Source organism: Panthera uncia, chromosome X (assembly GCF_023721935.1).
Source record: "Panthera uncia isolate 11264 chromosome X, Puncia_PCG_1.0, whole genome shotgun sequence".
Classification (NCBI taxonomy): Eukaryota; Metazoa; Chordata; class Mammalia; order Carnivora; family Felidae; genus Panthera; species Panthera uncia.
This window is the reverse complement of record NC_064817.1, coordinates 17,047,982-17,067,661: the sequence shown is the minus strand read 5'-3', so window position 1 is coordinate 17,067,661 and position 19,680 is coordinate 17,047,982. Positions and strand designations below refer to the sequence as shown.

General features: G+C 41.6%; 1 pseudogene; it reads right to left on the bottom strand.

Moving 5' to 3' along the window:
- Positions 1-4,042: 4,042 nt before the first annotated feature.
- LOC125932338 (keratin, type II cytoskeletal 8-like) lies at positions 4,043-5,508 on the bottom strand (annotated as a pseudogene).
- Positions 5,509-19,680: the final 14,172 nt, after the last annotated feature.

Genomic DNA, 19,680 nt, shown 5'->3' with positions numbered 1-19,680 from the left:
AATGAAGGTCCATTAAAATAGCTAAGGTCAGCAGATGACATCAGGGCAGCTGCCAGTTTTAGAGCTTAGCCCCCTCACTGAATTTACCTTTTATCATCCTGAATTTTTTTTTAAAGATTTTATTTTGAAGTAATCTCTATGTCCAACGTGGGGCTTGAACTCAAGACCCCTAGATCAAGAGTTGCATGCTCTTCTGACTGAGCCAGCCAGGTGCCCCTCATCTTGAATTTTTTTTAAACCTCTGAGGATTTCACTTACTTTCCACTACCTCAACCATGCATTTATTAAATATTTAAAAGACTTTTCTAACCTTTCATGTATTTTTGTCCTAGGAACATTTTCAGGATAGCTAATATGCCATATTACTGGAATTGGAAGTCCCTACAGACCTTTTTAAAAACTGTGGCAAAATATACATAACATAAAAATTACAGTGTCAACCATTTTAAATTCTTTTTTAAAAATTTTACTTATTTTGAGAGAGAGAGCATCCAAGCAGGTGCCACAATGTCAACACAGAGCCTGATGTGGGGCTCGAACTAATGAACTGTGAGACCATCACCTGAACTGAAAACAAGAGTCGGCCACTTAACTGACTGAGTCACCCAGGCATCCCTGTTTCAAGCACTTTAAAGTGTACAATTCAGTGGCATTAACTGTAGTCACAATGGTATATAACCATCATCACTATTTCTAGAACTTTTTCATCATCGCAAATAGAAACTCTGAAACCATTAAATAATAGCTTCTTATTCTCCACTCCTCTCAGCCCCTGGTAGCCTCCTATGGGCCTTTTCTAAAGGGATAAGTTACTGCAGATCTTTAAGAATATATCTGCTGAACCTCAGGTATTCTCAGATCCTAGGGTGAGAAAAAAAATGGTCAGAGACTATAAATTTAACATTGGCGAGTTACACCAGGGAAGTGCTATTGATTATTTCTGTCCTCTGTGCTCATGACCAGTTCCTTTTAAAGTTGACATGTGCTGCCAATATTCATATTTTAGGAATTTGCAATTTAGCTTTTCTGCCATTCTCCAGAAGCCCTGCTGTTTCCCAATTTCAGCTTTATAATCTTCAGCAAAAAACATGCTGCATGGAATTCCTCGTATAGGCTAGTAGATACTGCTAAGAACAAGGTCAAAGCTTACTGCATTTTAAGTGAAGAGTCTGTTATTTGTATGGGTATACACTCTCATTAAAGAGTAATAATTACTCAGTGGTACCATTTCCCTAGGAAAGTTTAATTAACTTCATAACTAAGAGTGTGTGAGAAGATGAGATACATGACTGGCTGAGCATTCTCTACTTCTCTCTCCATAGCTATCTAGCAAAGAGAATTTTATCTTTGCTCTCCTGTTTGAGATCTTTCAGGATGCAGAATTGGGAGAGCAAGATAGACTTAGAAAGAGATGGACCTGAGAGGTGGTGCTGAGCAAGAAGAAAAGATTTAGTGAAAAGCCAAGTTAAACCTGGGATTAAGGTTGAAAGAAGGGAGACAGAAAGGAAAAACTGTGTGCTGGATGTCAGAGAGAGTTTGGGAGTCTGGTTAGTGAACTGGAGAGCAGAGGAAAGCTGACTCTTAGCGCTATTTCTATAGTTATGATTCAGATCCCCTTTAATATTCTTCTTTAATTTCATGTTTTTCCTTTATTTTGAGATGTTACTCATGTATAGTCAAGTGCACAAATCTTAAGAATCGAGCTTGATGACTTTTTACATATGTCTACTATCATGAAGCTCAAGATAAAGAACATCCCACATGTCTTCCTCATCCCCTTCTCAGTCCACTCCCTAAGAAGTTATCACTCTTCTAAGTTTCTTCTATCACCACACATTAGTTTTTGTGTGTTTTCTTAACTTCATAAAAATGGAATCATATATACTCTTTCTTGTATGCTTTATTTCACTCAACATTACATCTTTAAGACACCAATATTGTTGCAAGTGACAAAAGCAGGTTATTTTTTAATTTTTATTATTTTTTAAATTTTTTAAATCTTTATTTATTTTTGAGAGAGAGAGACAGAGTGTGAGTGGGGGAGGAACAGAGAGAGATGGAGGCACAGAATCCAAAGCAGGCTCCAGGCTCTGAGATGTCAGCCCAGAGCCCGATGCTGGGCTCTAACTCACAAACCATGAGAACATGACCTCAACTGAAGTTGGCCGCTTAACCAACTGAGCCACCCAGGCACCCCTCATTTTTTTTTTATTAAAATCAGTTTATTTGCAGTATTCCACAAATTATTTATCTGTTGTATACTTGACAGACATTTGAGTGTTTCCAGTGTTTGTCTATTATAAATGCTATGACAATTCTTGTATATATGTATGTGCTGGTAGATATAATCACTCACTTATGTTGGGTGTATGTCCATGTATGGAATTACTGGGTCATAGAATGGACATACCTGTGTCTTTAGTCTTTGTTGTTAAATATTTTTCCAAGGTGGATGTACCAATGTACATTCCTACCAGCAATGTGAGAGAGTTCTAGTTGCTCCATATCCTTGCCAGACTTGATATTTAAAACATTTCTTCAAGCTGTGTTGAGATATTATTGACATACAAGGAGTTGAAAGTTTTGGTCCTTTAATTGTAGTCACCTTTGGGGCGCCTGGGTGGCGCAGTCGGTTAAGCGTCCGACTTCAGCCAGGTCACGATCTCGCGGTCCGTGAGTTCGAGCCCCGCGTCGGGCTCTGGGCTGATGGCTCGGAGCCTGGAGCCTGTTTCAGATTCTGTGTCTCCCTCTCTCTCTGCCCCTCCCCCGTTCATGCTCTGTCTCTCTCTGTCGCAAAAATAAATTGTAGTCACCTTTAATGTTCATTGAGGGGCACAAGCAGAGAATAGAAGTCCTTTTTAACTATTTTCATTGTTAAACTCTGCTTCAGTATAAAGAATTCTGTGCAGGGGCACTTGGGTGGCTCAGTCAGTTAAGCATCTCACTCTTGATTTTGGCCCAAGTCATGATCTCACAGTTTGTAAGATCGAGCCCCATGTTGGGCTCTGTGCTGACAGCATGGAGCCTGATTCAGATTTTCTCTCTCCCTTTCTCTCTGCCCCTCCCCAACTTGTGCGCATGTGCATGCGCTCTCTCTGTTTCTGTCTCTTTCTCTCTCAAAGTAAGTAAATAAACTTAAGAAAAAAAGAATTCTGTGCATAGACTGGTACACGAAGCCTCGGAAATTCTCAGGGTCACAGGAGGTCTGAGGTTTTGGATTTGTGCAGATTTAGTTCAGCTGTTGAAGTAAGCACATACTTGAGAAGAACTGAAGAAGATCACTGTGGTCTTGAAGGTAAATTTTTATTCAGTAAAGACAGAAGAGTAGCTCTTAAAAGACGGATGGTTCAGTAAAGACTGGCTAAAGTTGGCAGAACTGTCAGAAGAACAGACTACTGCATCTTTCTGTTAGGCCAGTCGTTAAACTTGACTATGTACTAGAGGCCTCTGGAGAACTTGTTAAAACACAGCTCACCACTCCCATCCCCCAGAGTTTCTGAATAATCAGGTCTCGGGTGGCAGAGGGGGTAGAGAATCTGCATTTCTAACCAGTTCCCAGGTGATGCTCATGCTGCTGATCCCAAGACCACACTGTGCTCTGTGAACCACTGAGGTCCCTGATTGCAGTGTCCCAGTGAGAGGCAGTGGGGGTGAGAGGTTGTTGGATTTAGCATATATTTGGAAGGGTCAAGCCAATGAAACTTGATGTTAAACATTGTGATCCTAGGTTGTTCTTTAAGTTTGTTTCCCATTTGTGTGTTTTCGCTTTTTAGGTTTTTATTTTATGTATTCATTTATTTAAAAAAATTTAGGGGGGTTAGAAGAGCCATCTGAGGCTTTATTTGAGATTGGATTTTAGCTGGGGGCATGGGCAAGAGGGAGTACCCAGGGCAGCAGACTACCCCAAGGGTAGGCTGAGGCCCAGGGTGAGCCTTAGTGGGTCTCCTATTCCTGATGCTCCCCATGCACAGCTTCTTCCCCCAAAGGCTCTATGGCAGCCTCAGGAGTGGGGTGGGTGGGTGGGAGGGACTACAGTGACTGTTCATTTGGACAGGACATCAGATGATTTGTACATCAGCTTCCTATCATGGGTCTTGATCTTCACAACCACGGCCTTGGAGGAGCTGACTTGGATGAGGAAACTGGAGCCCTTCCACATCTGAAGCTGGACTGGAAAGAGCCCAGGCTGTAGTTGAGGCCAGGGCTTCTAAGGCCCCCATAGGCTGAGCTCAGCCCACCTGAGTAATTATGTTCTGCATCCCACACTCCAGCTGGCTCTCCTTGCCCTCCAGCAGCTTGCAGTATAGGTGGCGATCCCGATCTCCAGGTCCCGCTTAACATTCATGGGCTTGTGGTACTCCCACAGCTGCCACACCATATCCTGCTTGCCTTGCTGCAGGGGAGCCTCCAGCTTGGCCAGCTTGGCATTAGTGTCCTTAATCACCAGCTCCCCATGCTGCTCTGCATCAGCAATGGAGGCCTCCAGGGAAGCCCTCTGGCCTTTGAGGCCCCCAATCTCAGCCTGGAGTTGACTGATATTCTGGCTCATCTTGGAAATCTCCGTCTTTGTATGATGGCAGTCATCCCTGTGCTTCTCAGCCAATATCTGCAGCTCCTCATACTTGATCTGATATGTGGTCTAGGCCTCAGCTGGTCTGTGGTTGGCAATGTCCTCATATTGAACCTTGACCGTGGCGATAATGCTTTCCAGTTTCAGGGAACAGCTATTGTCTGTGGACAGGACCATGGACGTGTCTGAGATCTGAAACTGTAGCTCATGAATCTCCTCTTCATACAGCTGCCTTAAGATAGTAATCTTGTTGGTGAGCCCTTCCAGGTGAGACTCCAGGTCTACCTTGTTCGTGTAAGCTTTGTCTGCATCCTTCTTGATTAGGACAAATTCATTCTCCATGTCTGCACACTCTTTGATCTCCTTGTACTTATTCTTGAAGTCCTCCACCAGTCCCTGCATGTTGCCAAGCTTTACCTCTGGCTTCAGCTTCTCCGGGCCCAATGTGTCCAGTTGCCGCCCAGGGTTGTTGATGTCGCTCTTGAACATGTTGTCCGTGTTGCTCCGAGCTGTTTTCTGCTGCTGCAGGAGGCTCCACTTGGTCTCCGGAATTTTGCTCTGCTCCAAGTGCCTCACCTTGCCGATGAAGGAGGCAAACTTGTTGTTGAGGGTCTTGTTCTGCTCCTTCTCCTGGGTGCTCACAGCCTGGATGTCAGGGTCTACCTCCAGCTTAAGGAGGCTCAGTAGGCTCTGGTTCACGGAGACAGGCATGATGTGCCCCATAACCCTGGCCCTGCTGTACCCCCGACCATACACATGCTGGTGCCCAGGCCACCCCAGAAGCTGCTATTGCTGCTCATACAGGAGAAGGCTGAAGAGTTGATGCAGGCGCCAGGTGCACTCATGTGTATGAGTGGCTGCTGACGGCCCCGGGGGCTGGAGGTGGACACCTTGTCAGAGGTCTGGGTCATTCTGATGGACATGGTGGAGGCTGGACTGGAGGCAATTAGGCTGTACGTGACAGAGGTTCGAGAAGGACACAAGATGCTGCTTCTATGTGGACGCTTTTTAGTTTTTTTACTTTGAGAGACAGTGCAGTTTTCTTAAACATACAAGCTCTAGGTTCAAATCAATACTCTACCACCTATCAATTGTGCAATCTTACACATTACTTCATTTCTCATTTATAAAATGTGGATAGTATGAGCAGGGGGTTTTTTCAAGAAATAAATGAGATACCTCATATAAAACTTATCAGGAGGTACCTGCCTGGCTCAGTCAGTAGAGTGCGTGGCTCTTGATTTTGGTGGTGTGAGTTTGAGCCCCACGTTGGGTATAGAGATTACTTAAAAATAAAATCTTTAAAAAAAAACTATCATGGTATACAGAATATGGACTTTTGATTGCTTCAAGTTGGGCAAGGAGACACTTAGATATTATAATGAGGGTTGTCAAAATAACTGAGAAGAAAATTCTTTTTTTCGTTTTCAAAAAAGATTTTATGGGAATGCAAGCTGGTGCAGCCACTCTGGAAAACAGTATGGAGGTTCCTCAAAAAACTAAAAATAGAACTACCCTATGACACAGCAATTGCACTACTAGGCATTTATCCATGGGATACAGGTGTGCTGTTTCGAAGGGACACATGCACCCCCATGTTTAGAGCAGCACTATCCACAATAGCCAAAGTATGGAAAAAGCCCAAATGTCCATCGATGGATGAATGGATAAAGAACATGTGATACACACACACACACACACACACACACACACACACACAATGGAGTATTACACAGCAATCAAAAAGAATGAAATCTTGTCATTTGCAACTACGTGGATGGAACTGGAGGGTATTATGCTAAGTGAAATTAGTCAGTTAGAGAAAGACAAAAATCATATGACTTCACTCATATGAGGACTTTAAGAGACAAAACAGATGAACATAAGGGAAGGGAAACAAAAATAATATAAAAACATGGAGGGGGACAAAACAGAAGAGACTCATAAATATGGAGAACAAACTGAGGGTTACTGGAGGGGTTGTGGGAGGGGGGATGGGATAAATGGGTAAGGGGCATTAAGGGATCTACTCCTGAAATCATTGTTTCACTATATGATAACTAATTTGGATATAAATTAAAAAAAATAAAAAATAAAATTAAAAAAAGATTTTATTAATTTATTGATTTTTTAATGTTTATTTTTGAGAGAGGGAGAGAGGGAGGGAGGAAGGGCAGGAGGGACACAGAGCATGAGTGGGGCAGGGGCAGAGAGAGAGGGAGACACAGAATCTGAAGCAGGCTCCAGGCTCTGAGCTGTCAGCACAGAGCTGATGTGGGGCTCAAACCCACGAACTTTGAGATCATAACCTGATCCAAAGTTGGACGCTTAACCAACTAAGCCACCCAGGCAGCCCAAGATTTTATTTTTTTTAAAGTAATCTCTACACCTAAGGTGGAGCTCAAACTCACAACCCTAAGATCAAGAGCCATATGCTCTACCAACTGAGCCAACCAGGTGCCCCTCCATTTATTTTCTAATATTTTTTTGATAACTGAGAAATTTGCAGAAAGCTAATTTTAAAACTTTCTATTTTTATCACCTTTACACAAAGCAAATGTTGTGTCAATAGTAATTATAATTCTGATAGGTGACTTTAAAAATTTAGCTTGTACGTTCTGGACAAATCTTGTATAATATGTACAGTATTCACAATGGAAATTTTATCCATTTGGATTTAATGGGTTTTGGTGAGAACTGCAAACTAGACAGTTGTACTTGGCACTGAAAATTTTTCATTATTCAGTTATCTTATCAGTGACACAATTAAAAATTGCTGAATTATTATCTATTCAACTACAAAACTGCCAAAGGTCAAAATCTCTGATACTGGTTTTTAGCATATGGACAGGCCAAAGCAAATGATGCAAAAATTTTTAAATGTTTTCAGAACTCAGCAAAATTTTGGCCAAGCAAAGTTTTCATGCAGGAAACATTATGCAAGCATCTATTTTTTATTATCCCTTCGGAAAATGGAATTGTCCACTATAATAATACATAATTCCAGCAAACTCTTCTGCATCCCATTAGTTATAAAATGAACTAACCATCAAAAGGCAGTCATCTGTAGCAAAAGCATTTTATCTTTGTAGATGCAATAAAGGTTTCATTTCCTTTGAAAAATAGGCAGAGATTATTTTCCAACAAAATGTTAACAGTCTCCTTACATGCTATAATGATACAGGCTTATTATTTTCTGTTCCAGTGGTTTTTAAGGGGAGACACCTATCAGAATCACTTGGAGGATGGTGCATCTTCAAAATACCCCTGGTCCTGGGCTGCCTGGGTGGCTCAGTCAGTTAGTGTACGACTTCGGCTCAGGTCATGATCTCACCATTCCCGAGTTTGAGCCCTGCATTGGGCTCTGTGCTGACAGCTCAGAGCCTGGAGCCTGTTTCAGATTCAGTCTCTGTTTCTGCCCCTCCCCCACTCATGCTCTGTCTCTGTCTCTCTCTCTTTCAAAAATAAATAAACATTAAAAAAAATTTAAGACTAAACAAAAAACAGAATACTCCTGGTCCTGGGCCCTGGCTGGATGCAAGGCTGGGACTCTCTGAGGCTGAAGCATGGACATGTTTGTGTTTATATGTTTTTTAGCCTCCCATAGGACCTCCCTTTTGTGTCATGTGGCAGTTTGGATAATCTGAAAGCCCTTCTTCTATAGAACACCTAGAAGTGCTGGATAAAATAAGGCAAGTATCTTTTTTCAAAAGTTTATTTATTTTTGGGGGGCACCTGGGTGGCTCAGTCGGTTAAGTGTCCAACTCTTGATTTCTGCTCAGGTCATGATCTCACAACTCATGAGATTGAGCCCTGCATCAGGCTCTGCACTGACAGTGCAGAACCTGCTTGGGATTCTCTTTCTCCCTCTCTTTCTCTCTCTCTCAAAATAAATAAGTAAACATTTTTAAAAAGTTTATTTTTTCAGTAATCTCTACTACACCCAACGTGGGGCTCAAACTCATAACTCTGAGATCAAGAATCACATGCTCTTCTGACTAAGCCAGCCAGCCCCGCCCCTTTATTTTTATTTTATTTTATTTTATTTTATTTTATTTTATTTTATTTTTTAAAGTTTATTTACTTTGAGAGAGAGAGAGAGAGAGAGAGAGAGCGAGCTCAAATGGGGAAAGAGCAGAGAGAGTGGGAGAGAGAATCCCAAGCAGGCTTTGCACTGTCAGCACAGAGCCTGACGTGGGGCTTGAACTCATGAACCGTGAGATCATGACCTTAGCCAAAGCTGGACGCTTAACTGACTGAATCACCCAGGTGCCCCGTGCCTCCCCTTCTTAAAGTCTATTATTTTTTAGAAGGCAAGTATCATTTTTTAACCATTTTTATTTTTTAATGTTTATTTATTTATTTTGAGAGAGAGAGCAAAAGCAGGGGAGGGGCAGATAGGGGGAGAGAGAATACTAAGTGCAATGTGGAGCCTGACATGGGGGGTCGATCTCATGAACTGTGAGATCATGACCTGAGCCAAAACCAAGAGTCAGACACTTAACCAACTGAGCCACCCAAGCACCTGTAGAAGGCAAGTATCATTTTAAATGCATAGTAAGGAAAATACTTCGAGGCCAAAATCAGAGCTAGACCTATAGTTTCATATGGTAAGCAGCTGCTGACACTGTTTCCCCCAGAAGAGGAAGACAGAACTCCTACCTTTGCAACCAAGTTGGTTTTAACAACTTTTCAGGTCCAGAGAAAAGGGTCTGGGACCAGACAAAATGGGGAACTAGAACTAAGAACCTTGTATAAACTTGGGACTCTTGAGAGGGCCACAGTGGAGTAGAAAGCAAAGCCATCCGTCAGCTGAGGTAGAAAACAAAGAAGCTTGTCTACCCTTGTCTGAGCTTTGAGTGGGGGTGGGGGTGGAGAATACACATACCCCACCCCCCACGCACACACATATGTACTTACAAATATATCCATGGGAATAAATAATCATCGACTTTCCTCAGGGTAGTTTTCAGTCTGAATTTATATTCTATGGTCTGACAGCCCCAAACTAGGAAATTAGTTTAAGAAATAGTTGCAGACTGGAACATTTTCAGGGCTCTTGGAAATAGCAAATGCAGGACTTCTCATGAGGGGCACAATCAAGTGAGACAAAACCATGATTGTAGGGGACTGTGGAAGTAAGTTAAGCAGAGACCAGGTGTTCCTGGGGTGCTGAATGGCTGAGACAAGATGGACTGTCTAACCTTAGGCAATCACCCTGCTCCCTGCATAGTGACTGCCTTCTCCAAGTGCCACTACTCTAAGGGTTCAAAGGTGTACCCCTAGTCTGAGAATTTGCTCAATAGGGTGAGAGTGAACAGGTGACTCTTTTGCCACCCTATCCCTAGCATATAATATAGTTAGAACCTTGTGTAAGAACTTGCATATAGGGAGTACTCCCTCTTGCTGCTTCCCTTGCACTCTGGAGTTGACCCAGATTAGGGGCTGGCCTTCAGCCATTACCTGTAGATATGAGGTCAAGCAGCCAGTACCTCCATGGGAATATCAGTTCATAGGCCAAAATAACCAGACATCTAAGGAGTACAGATACCTCAAAAGAGAAGCAACAATTTATGCTGGAAATCATGTACCAATTGTAGCAGAAATACTAATAAGCCAATCAAGGGTTTTTAGTAAATATGAAAGGACTTCCCGTTCCAGTTAGAATGTAGAAAGTTGCAAGATACTGCCATTCCCACCCTATCAGGTGATTCTAAAGCAACTGCCTATTGAAAGCTGCTAGTCTGTTCCAGTAAACTGTAGAGCAGTAAATGCATGGGTAAATGTAGACAGGCTAAGTTTGACAAGAATGGTGATCTATGGTGATATTATTTACATGCTTATGCTTACATTTTATTCAGTACCATGCAATTTTATCTTGCAACTGCTTAGTCAATTAGGGGTAAGTTGGAGGAGATGTAAGGGTGAATACATCACTAACAGAATTATTTATTAATTTGTGGTTCATTTGGAAGACTAAAGATTGTTCAAACAGACAGCTGTGACATTTTCCCTAATGCTTTGTCATGGAGGTAAAACCCCAAATGAAAATCAGTGTGTCAGCACTGTAGTACTACAATTGGCTTTATAAGAAGAGCCATCCAAATTTTAATTTATTTAGCATTAATACTTCACTTGCAGATTGTTTTTAAAAACTGCATTGGCCTATTTAACCTTTCTGGATTTAAACATTCCACGTGGGAGAGCTACATGGCTTTGAGGTAGGGAATTGTCTTGAAAAGCTTTTTGGAAACCCAAGTGTCAATCAAAAACAAGAACTGGTCAGTAATGGAGCCATAGAAAAAAGCAGGGTGCGCTAGGTAAACATGGGTAGTGCCTTTCTGTGCACTGTCCTAGGGAGAGAAGTGTCAACAAATATCCAAAATGCCTGATACCTCAAATGCTGAAATTATGTCAGGCTAATAAAACCTGATTTCATTGTGGGGAAAAGATAGTCTCTTCACTAAAGGGTGCTGGGAAAACTGGGTGGCTACATGTAAAAGAATGAAACTAGACCACTTATTAAAACCACACACAAAAATAAGCTCAAAATTAAGACCTAAATGTGAGACCTGAAACCATATAAATCCTAGAAGAAAACACAGGAAGGGGACACCTGTCTGGCTAAGTTAGTAAAGCATATGACTCTTGATCTTGGGGTCGTGAGTTTGAGCCCCATGGTGAGTGCAGAGATTACTTACATTTTTTAAATCTTTAAATATTTAAAAATATGTTTTATTTATTTTGAGAGAGAGTGCGTGCATGTGAGCAGAGGGAGGGGCAGAGAGAGAGGGAGAGAGAGAATTCCAAGCAGGCTCCACACTGTCAGCACAGAGCCTAACACAGGGCTCAAACCCACGAACTGTGAGATCAGGACCTGAGCTGAAATCAAGAGCAGGACACCCAACTGACCAAGCCATTGAGGTGACCCTTTTTAAAATCTTAAAAAAAAAAAAAAAAAAGAAAAGAAAACACAGGTAGTAATTTCTTTGACATCGGCCATAGCAACATTTTTCTAGATATGTCTCCTAAGGTAAGAGAAATAAAAGCAAAAATAAATTACTGGGACTACATCAAAATAAAAAGCATTAAAAAGCTTTTGCACAGTAAAGGAAATCATCAACAAAACAAAAAAGCAACGTACTGAATGGGAGGAGATATTTCCAAATGATATATCTGATAAGGGTTTAATATCCAAAATATATAAAGAATTTATATAACTCAAACCAGAAACAAACAAACAAACAAACCAAAACCACACAACCAAACAATGTGATTAAAAATGGAGGACCTGAACAGACATTTTTCCAAAGATGACATCCAGATGGCCAATAGACACTTGAAAAGATACTCAACATCACTCATCATCAGGGAAATACAAGTCAAAACCATGATGAGATACCACCTCACACCTGTCAGAATGGCTAAAATTAACAACATAAGAAACAACAGGTGTTGGTGAGGATGCGGAGAAATTGGAACCCTCTTGTACTGTTGGTGGGAATGCAAACTGGTGCAACCACTGTAGAAAACAGTATGGAGATTCCTCAAAAAGTTAAAAATGGAACTATCCTATGATACAGCAATTGCACTAGGAGGTATTTACCCAAAGGATACAAAAATACAGATTTAAAGGGGTACATGCACCTCAGTGTTCATAGCAGCATTGTCAACAATAGCCAACCTATGGAAAGAGCCCAAATGTCCATCAACTAATGAAAGGATAAAGAGTGATTGTTTCCAGTGATGTGTCTAGTAAGAAGTTGCTGCCTACGTTCCTTCTTCTCTAGGATTTTGATGGTTTCCTGTCTCACATGTAGGTATTTCATCCATTTTGAATTTATTTTTGTGTATGGTGTAAGAAAGTGATCCAGTTTCATTGTTCTGCATGTTGCCATCCAGTTTTCCCAACACCATTTGTTGAAGTGACTGTTTTTTTTTCCATTGGATATTCTTTTCTGCTTTGTCAAAGATGAGTTGGCCATATAGTTGTGGGTCATTTCTGGGTTTTCTGTTCTGTTCCATTGATCTATGTGTCTGTTTTTGTGCCAGGACCATACTGTCTTGATGACTATAGCTTTATAATATAGCTTGAAGTCTGGAATTGTGATGCCTCCAGCTTTGCTTTTCTTTTTCAGGATTTCTTTGGCTATTTGGGGTCTTTTGTGGTTCCATACCAACTTTAGGATTGTTTGTTCTAGCTCTGTGAAAAATGCTGGTGGTATTTTGATAGGGATTGCATTGTACGTGTAGATTGCTTTGGCTAGTATAGACATTTTAACAATGTTTGTTCTTCCAATCCATGAGAATGGAATGTATTTCCATTTCTTTGTGCCCTCCTTAATTTCTTTCTTACGTGTTCTAGAGTTTTCAGAGCACAGATCTTCTGCCTCTTTGGTTAGGTTTATTCCTAGGGATCCTATGTTTTTTGGTGCAATTGTAAATGGGATCAATTCCTTGATTTCTCTTTCTGCTGCTTCATTATTGGTGTATAGAAATGCAAGAGATTTCTGTACATTGATTTTGTATCCTGTGACTTTGTTGAATTTGTGTATCCAGTTCTAGCATTTTTTTTGGTGAGTCTTTTGGGTTTTCTATATAGACTATCATGTCATCTTTGAATACTGAAAGTTTTATTTCTTCCTTGCTGGTTTGAATGCCTTTTATTTCTTTTTGTCGTCTGATTGCTGAAGCTAAGACTTCCAGTTCTATATTAAATAACAACACTGAGAGTGGTCATCCCTGTCTTCTTCCTGACTGTAGAGGAAAAGCTCTCAGTTTTTCCCCATTGAGGATGATGCTAGCTGTGGGTCTTTTGTATATGGCCTTTATCCCTACTTTGTTGACGGTTTTTATCAAGAATGGATGCTGTACTTTTTCAAATGCTTCTTCTGCATCTATTGAGAGGATCATATGGTTCTTATCCTTTCTTTTTTTCATGTGGTGTATCACGTTGATTGATTTGTAAATACTGAACCACTCTTGCAGCCCAGGAATAAGTCCCACTTGATCATGGTAAATGATTCTTTTAATGTATTGTTGGGTTGGATTTGCTAGCCTCTTGTTGAGAATTTCTGCCTCCCATGTTCACCAGGGAGATTGGCCTGTAATTCTCCTTTTTTTAGTGAGGTCTTTGTCTGGTTTTGGAGTCATAGTAATGCTGGCCTCGTAGAAAGGGTTTGGAAGTTTTCCTTCCATTTCTATTTTTTTTGGTACAGTTGGAGAAGAACAGATATTAACTCTTCTTTTTTTTAAAAAAAGTTTATGTATTTTGAGAGAGAGATAGCCTGCGTGCGTGTGTGTGCATGCATGTGCCTGAGTGGGGGAGGAGCAGAGAGAGAGAGGGAGAGAGAGAGAATCCTAAGCAGCCTCTGCCCTGTCAGTGTACAGTCCAATGCGGCTCAATATCACTAACAGTGAGGTCATTACCTGAACCAAAATCAAGTGTTGGTTGCTAGGGGTGCCAGAGTGGCTCAGGCAGTTGAGCATCCAACACTTGATTTTGGCTTAGGTCATGATCTCACAGTTTGGTTTGTGGGTTCAAACCTCACATTGGGCTCCATACTGACCGTGTGGAGTCTGTTTGGAATTCTCTCTCTTTCCTTTTCTCTCTGTTCCTTCCTCGTTTGCACTCCCTTTCAATCAATCAATCAGTCAATCGATCTTAAAAAAAAAAAAAAAAAGACGCTTAACTGACCGAGGCACCCAGGTGTCCTGGTTATCAGTTCTTATTTTTTTAAAAATGTTTATTTTTGAGAAAGAGACAGAGTGTGAGCAGGGGAGGGGAAGAGAGAGGGAGACATGGAGTCAGAAGCAGGCTCCAGGCTCTGAGCTGTCAGCATAAAGCCTGATGAAGGGCTTGAACCCACAAACCAAGAGATCATGACCTGAGCCAAAGTCGGAGGCTTAACCTCCTGAGCCACCCAGGTGCCCCTCAATTCTTCTTTAAATGTTAGAATTCCCTTGGGAAGCCATCTGGTCCTGGACTTTTGTTTGTTGGGAGATTTTTGATTACTGATTCAACTTCTTTGCTGATTATGGTTCTGTTAAAATTTTCTATTCCTGTTTCAATGTGGGTAGTTTATATGTTTCTAGGAATTTGTCCATTTCTTCCAGATTGCCCAGTTTATTGGCAAATAACTTTTCATAAAATTCTCTTATAATTGTTTGTAATTTCGTGCTGTTGGTTGTGATCTTTCCTCTCTCATTTGTGATTTTTTTTTTTTGAGTCCTTTCTCTATAACATGAAGGAAGTGAAGAACTGGGAGCAACAATCCAATCAACCTCACTTTCCTTTGACTTTTGGGTCCAGTTGTAAATGCTTCACAATCCGTTTTCTTACTTTTCCATCTTCTTCTCTTGCAGCTTCTCCACTTCTCTCACTGCATTCTCCTCAGTCTTTTGATGATCAGGGGATGATCAGGTGCAATAATAGGGCATGATGTATCTCACTTGCAAGGCTTCATCCATGCTACTGCCTTCTCCTGATGGCACTCTTCTGTCTCTCTTTCTCACCCCTACCTCCCTGCTCCCACTCACCACAGGGGATTCACCTCTCCTGGCTGCCAGTGTAAATGGCACCTCCTGTAGGATGAACTAGTTACTCCTTGCCTGCATTGCCAAAGCTCCAGCACTTGATTTTATCAGAACCTTTACCACAAGACATTGCTTTTTCTTATGTAATTGACTGTGTCCCATGATTGACTAGGACCTTCACGAGGTTGGAAACTGTAACTATATCATGAACCTGTCCCCAGCAACTAATACACTTAGCGCCTTGCATATAGTAAGTAGTCATTTTGTTTTTAGTCAACGAATGTATACCTAAGTGAGAACAAACAACTGAGAATACAATTTGGCTTGAGGGTCTGCTCAAAGTAATTTATTCTGAAAAGTCTAAGGTATACGTATTGTCCAAAAGACTCAAGGTAATGAAATGTGTATATGGCATTTTCATTTTTTCAAATTCGTCTCTGGTCTCTGCTGCTTATTTTCATTACACAAATCTCCCCTTTGTTAGACTTTTGCCATCTACATACTAAATTGCAAGGCAGCCTATAGGTGACTCTACTAGTTTGAAGAAAGACTTTGTCCTGTGGCTGTAATAAAAAGATAGAACTGGGCTGATAATGTTTGCAACAGTTCAAAGGATGCAGCCAGAATATTGATCAGCTCTTGTGGCCGACTGTATGCCAAGGGACAAAGCATCTTCCCTAGGAGGGAATGGTGGGATCTGCCTTTTTAAGATACACTGCTCTAAGTTATTTGTTTAGAGCCAGAAGACTAATTCTTAATTGATGCATTTCTGAGTGAAGAGACCCAGATGTTACATGCTAATTTTCTCTTTTAGAGTGTGTCAATTTATGCAATTCTGGCTTGAGGGCTGGGAGAGTAGATCAGTCACACCTGACTACCTGCTCTACATGAAAATATGTGCACTAATGCTTTGTCTCTGGAATTGGAGGAAGAAAATTTCATTAAGGACAGGAGCTATTCCTAGTCCCCAATGAAGGGCAAAGAGGCCAATTAAGGATCTGAAAGTGATTGGCTGGTGGGTGTTGGGTGTACATAGGGAGGATGGTGGAAGTCATGGAAGACCCAAATCTTCCAGGTCCCAGCATATGGGTTTGTTTACTTCGAGAGGTGATTGCCAGCTGAGGTCTGTGTTCTTGCAGCTCATTTCAAATTCTGATGATAGAGAAATTATTCCTTTTTCTGATGATGAGAAATCTGATCCAAGTCGCATAGGCTTAGAAATGTCTATGTTAGTAATTTGCTAAATTTAAGGATATAGGATTTCACAATTAGATTCTCATTTAAGAAAAACCGTCTTGCTTATTTAGAGAATTAGTATTTTATTAGTCAAAATGGATTTGCTTCTGAGGTTTAAACTACTTGGATTCATTTCAGGCAAATGTTTTCTAAGGGCTAAGTTCTTAAATTGAAAGAGATACATAAGCCAACATAATAACATATTTAATGAGCTGCATGAATGCCTTGAAAAATCCCATCCTGGCCAAACAGTAGAACAGAAATCATAACCAAAGCTGCCAAATAGTTTCCCCCAAAGGGCCCAAATCATCCTAGGTTACAGTACAGACCCATGCATTTATTTATTTTTTCTATTTTCTGAATTTCTTCTTATATAAAGCTTGGTCCTTTATAAATGTAGCATGATTTTTTTTCTTAGCTAATTTAAGGGTATGACTGGCAACACTGAATTGTTTCCCAGATGAGATCAGTAATCTCTTTGGAAGAGTGGGTTCGTGTGTGTTTGGGAGCAGTAGGAGGTGGTTATAAAGAGACTGTGGAAACACTTCACATGTCCAAGCAGAGATGTGGAGAACTCTAGATTGTATGATTAATCTTTTCCAAAACATCTCCCATCCTTTGTCTTGTGACACTTTATCTCCCAATTATTTCAAAAGTTGTCATGAAATTCTCAGGGCAGCTGCTTGAACTTCACAGTGGCCTTGGAGACTTCCCCTCTTCCCAGTTCATTATTCACAGGACAGTGAACCTCTCAAAGTGCAGGTGGGAATTGTTTTAGTGGCCAGAGAGAGGAGCCCAGCAGGATAGGGCCTGGGTGAGGAGTGGAAGTGAGGGAGAAATGGCTGAGGCTAGAGGGAGGGGCTGTTCCTGGATCTGGAGGACTGGAAGATTGTGGATTACAAGGTGAAGAAATGGCTTCTCAATGTACACATTTCCAGGGTTCCAGGAAGAGGTCCCGGGAGAACTTTCACAGATGGATGATCTGCTGACCATGGTTCTCTGACTCACCTAAATCTGACCTCCTTGGGGTTCTCTCATGGGTATTGCTGCTACCACCACCAAGAACTGTTAGAGTTCTTGTAAAGGAACCTGAACCAGTGTGACTGTTCAGTCATCATCAGGGCTTTTGGTTACTATAAGGAAATACTTAGTGATCAGAGACAGATGAGAGTTATAGATCTCCTCCCCCACAACCAGGTGAATATCACTGTAAAAGCAAACCTAATTTTGCTAAACATACAAGTACTTAGAGTGAATAGTCACCAAACAGACAAATTGTTACTGTGAGTTCAGTGACCTCACTCTCGGTTCCTTAGGCATTCTGACAAGCACCTGGTCCCAAATGTTTAACCCAAGGCAGACCCAGCACTGTTCTGAAGACAGATGACCAGGCCTTTTAATGAGATCAGGCCCCACTGTCCTTTTTGAAAGGAGCGGACACCAGATCAAATAGAATGGTGTATGTACACGTTAGGCAGCTCGGTTTAGTAGATTCTTATTTTCTTATTTATGTAAGAGTCATGAGGCTCATATAGTCTTTCTGACCCCTCATATACCTCCAACACCACTCATTTCAGCAATGAGCAATTATTTCTAACATCTGTTGAGTTAATATAAAAGCCCTAGGGAATATTCAGATTCACATAGCTACCCTGGAATGTGGTTCACTGATGAGAGCCCTTCAGGGTTCACTAACTGCCCCTGGGGTGTAGATTAAAGTACATTTTCATTCCTGTAGCAATTCCTGTACTCCACCCCCCCTGCCACTAATCTCCATAAATGATATTATAAACATCATTCATGGAAATAAAATAACTCAATAAAACCCCTGCCACTCACAGTAAAGCAGAGTGCAGGTTATTAAGCCATTGTTCCTCAATTCCATGCTTTTTGTGATGCTGGGGTGGGGGACTCTGCAAACATTTGTTTTGCCAGCTGTCCCTGCTAGGCTCTGCTGTAGGGGCGCTGGAGAGAGACTGCTCCTTCCTGTGGCCAGCATGAGCGAGCAACTACACTCCACACTTTGTCAACAGTGGCATCTTCCCATGCTTCTGAGGAACCAGCCATCCCAGCACCCTCCACCCCTCCAGTCTGAGTCCCAGCTCCATGGGACCTCTCCTCTGGGCCTGTAGACTCTGGGAACTGACTTCTTCCCTTTGTTTCTTCAGCCGGCTATTTCTTGCAGTTAATTGTGGTTGTGTTACCTCATTGTTCCCATTTTATGTTTCCAGGTCTCCAGTAACCTGCTTTACTAAATCCCTGTATTAAATTACTCTATAAAGTAACTAGTTTGGGCTCTGCTTTCCAGATTGGATCCTAAATGATATAGTCAAGGGTCTAAATATAAGAGCAGGAGTAGCAAAAAAATTCTAGGAGCTTTGCAAAGAAAATTTCAAACCAAAAGGTTTACAAGGAAAGGACTAATAGAATATGACTATCTTTGGATAGCCCAAGATTTGAAATGTCAGTATGGTAGGGCTATATCAGATAAGTAGAAGATTTTACAAAATCTAGTTATCACAGTGATCTGACAGCATGTATTGGGGAAGTGGGCACTGAGTGCCTGGGAGTAGTAGATAGTGTGCTAGCTAGTCTCCAAAGATGGCCCCGATAATATCTTCCCCCCTGCCTTTACACACATGCCACTCTCTACATCAGGGTAGAGCTTCTTTTCCCTCCCTGTGAATTTGGGCTTGCCTTGAGACGGGCTTCATGCTGACATTCTGGGAATTCTGAGTCCAGTCATTCATAGAACTACCAGCTTATGCTTCTTCCTCTTGCATTGTGCATTCCTGACACAGTTCCTCCCATAACCCGGTCACCATGGTATGAGAAGCTTGAGCCACATGGCAAGGCCACATAAAGGAGAACTGAGGTACAGTGGTCAATAGCCCCAGTTGACATCCCTGCAAACAACCAGAATTTGCTGCCAGCCATGTGAGTATGCCATCCTGAATGTTCCAGTTCAGCTAGGCCCCAGATGACTACAATCCTAGCTGATGTCATGTGGAGTAGGAGAATCACCCAGCTGAGCTCAGTCAATCAAGGGACTGGTGAAAAAGAAGTAAATGGTTGTTTAAGCCCCTAGGTTTATGGAGTATGTTGTATGCAACAAGAGAGAACCAAAATAGACAGGAAGCCCAGTTCCCAGATACTGGGAGGCTAAGATCACTGATAGGAAACCGGGAGACATGGTTACTAAGGTTGATCAAACCCAACCTGCAGTATTAAGGCAGCACAGAAGGGTGAACATTTGATTATATCAGCTGCTACCAGAATTTAGGGAAGGGCCTCAAATCCTTTGAGAGGCTGCTTGGGGGATGGAAGACGAAGCACAT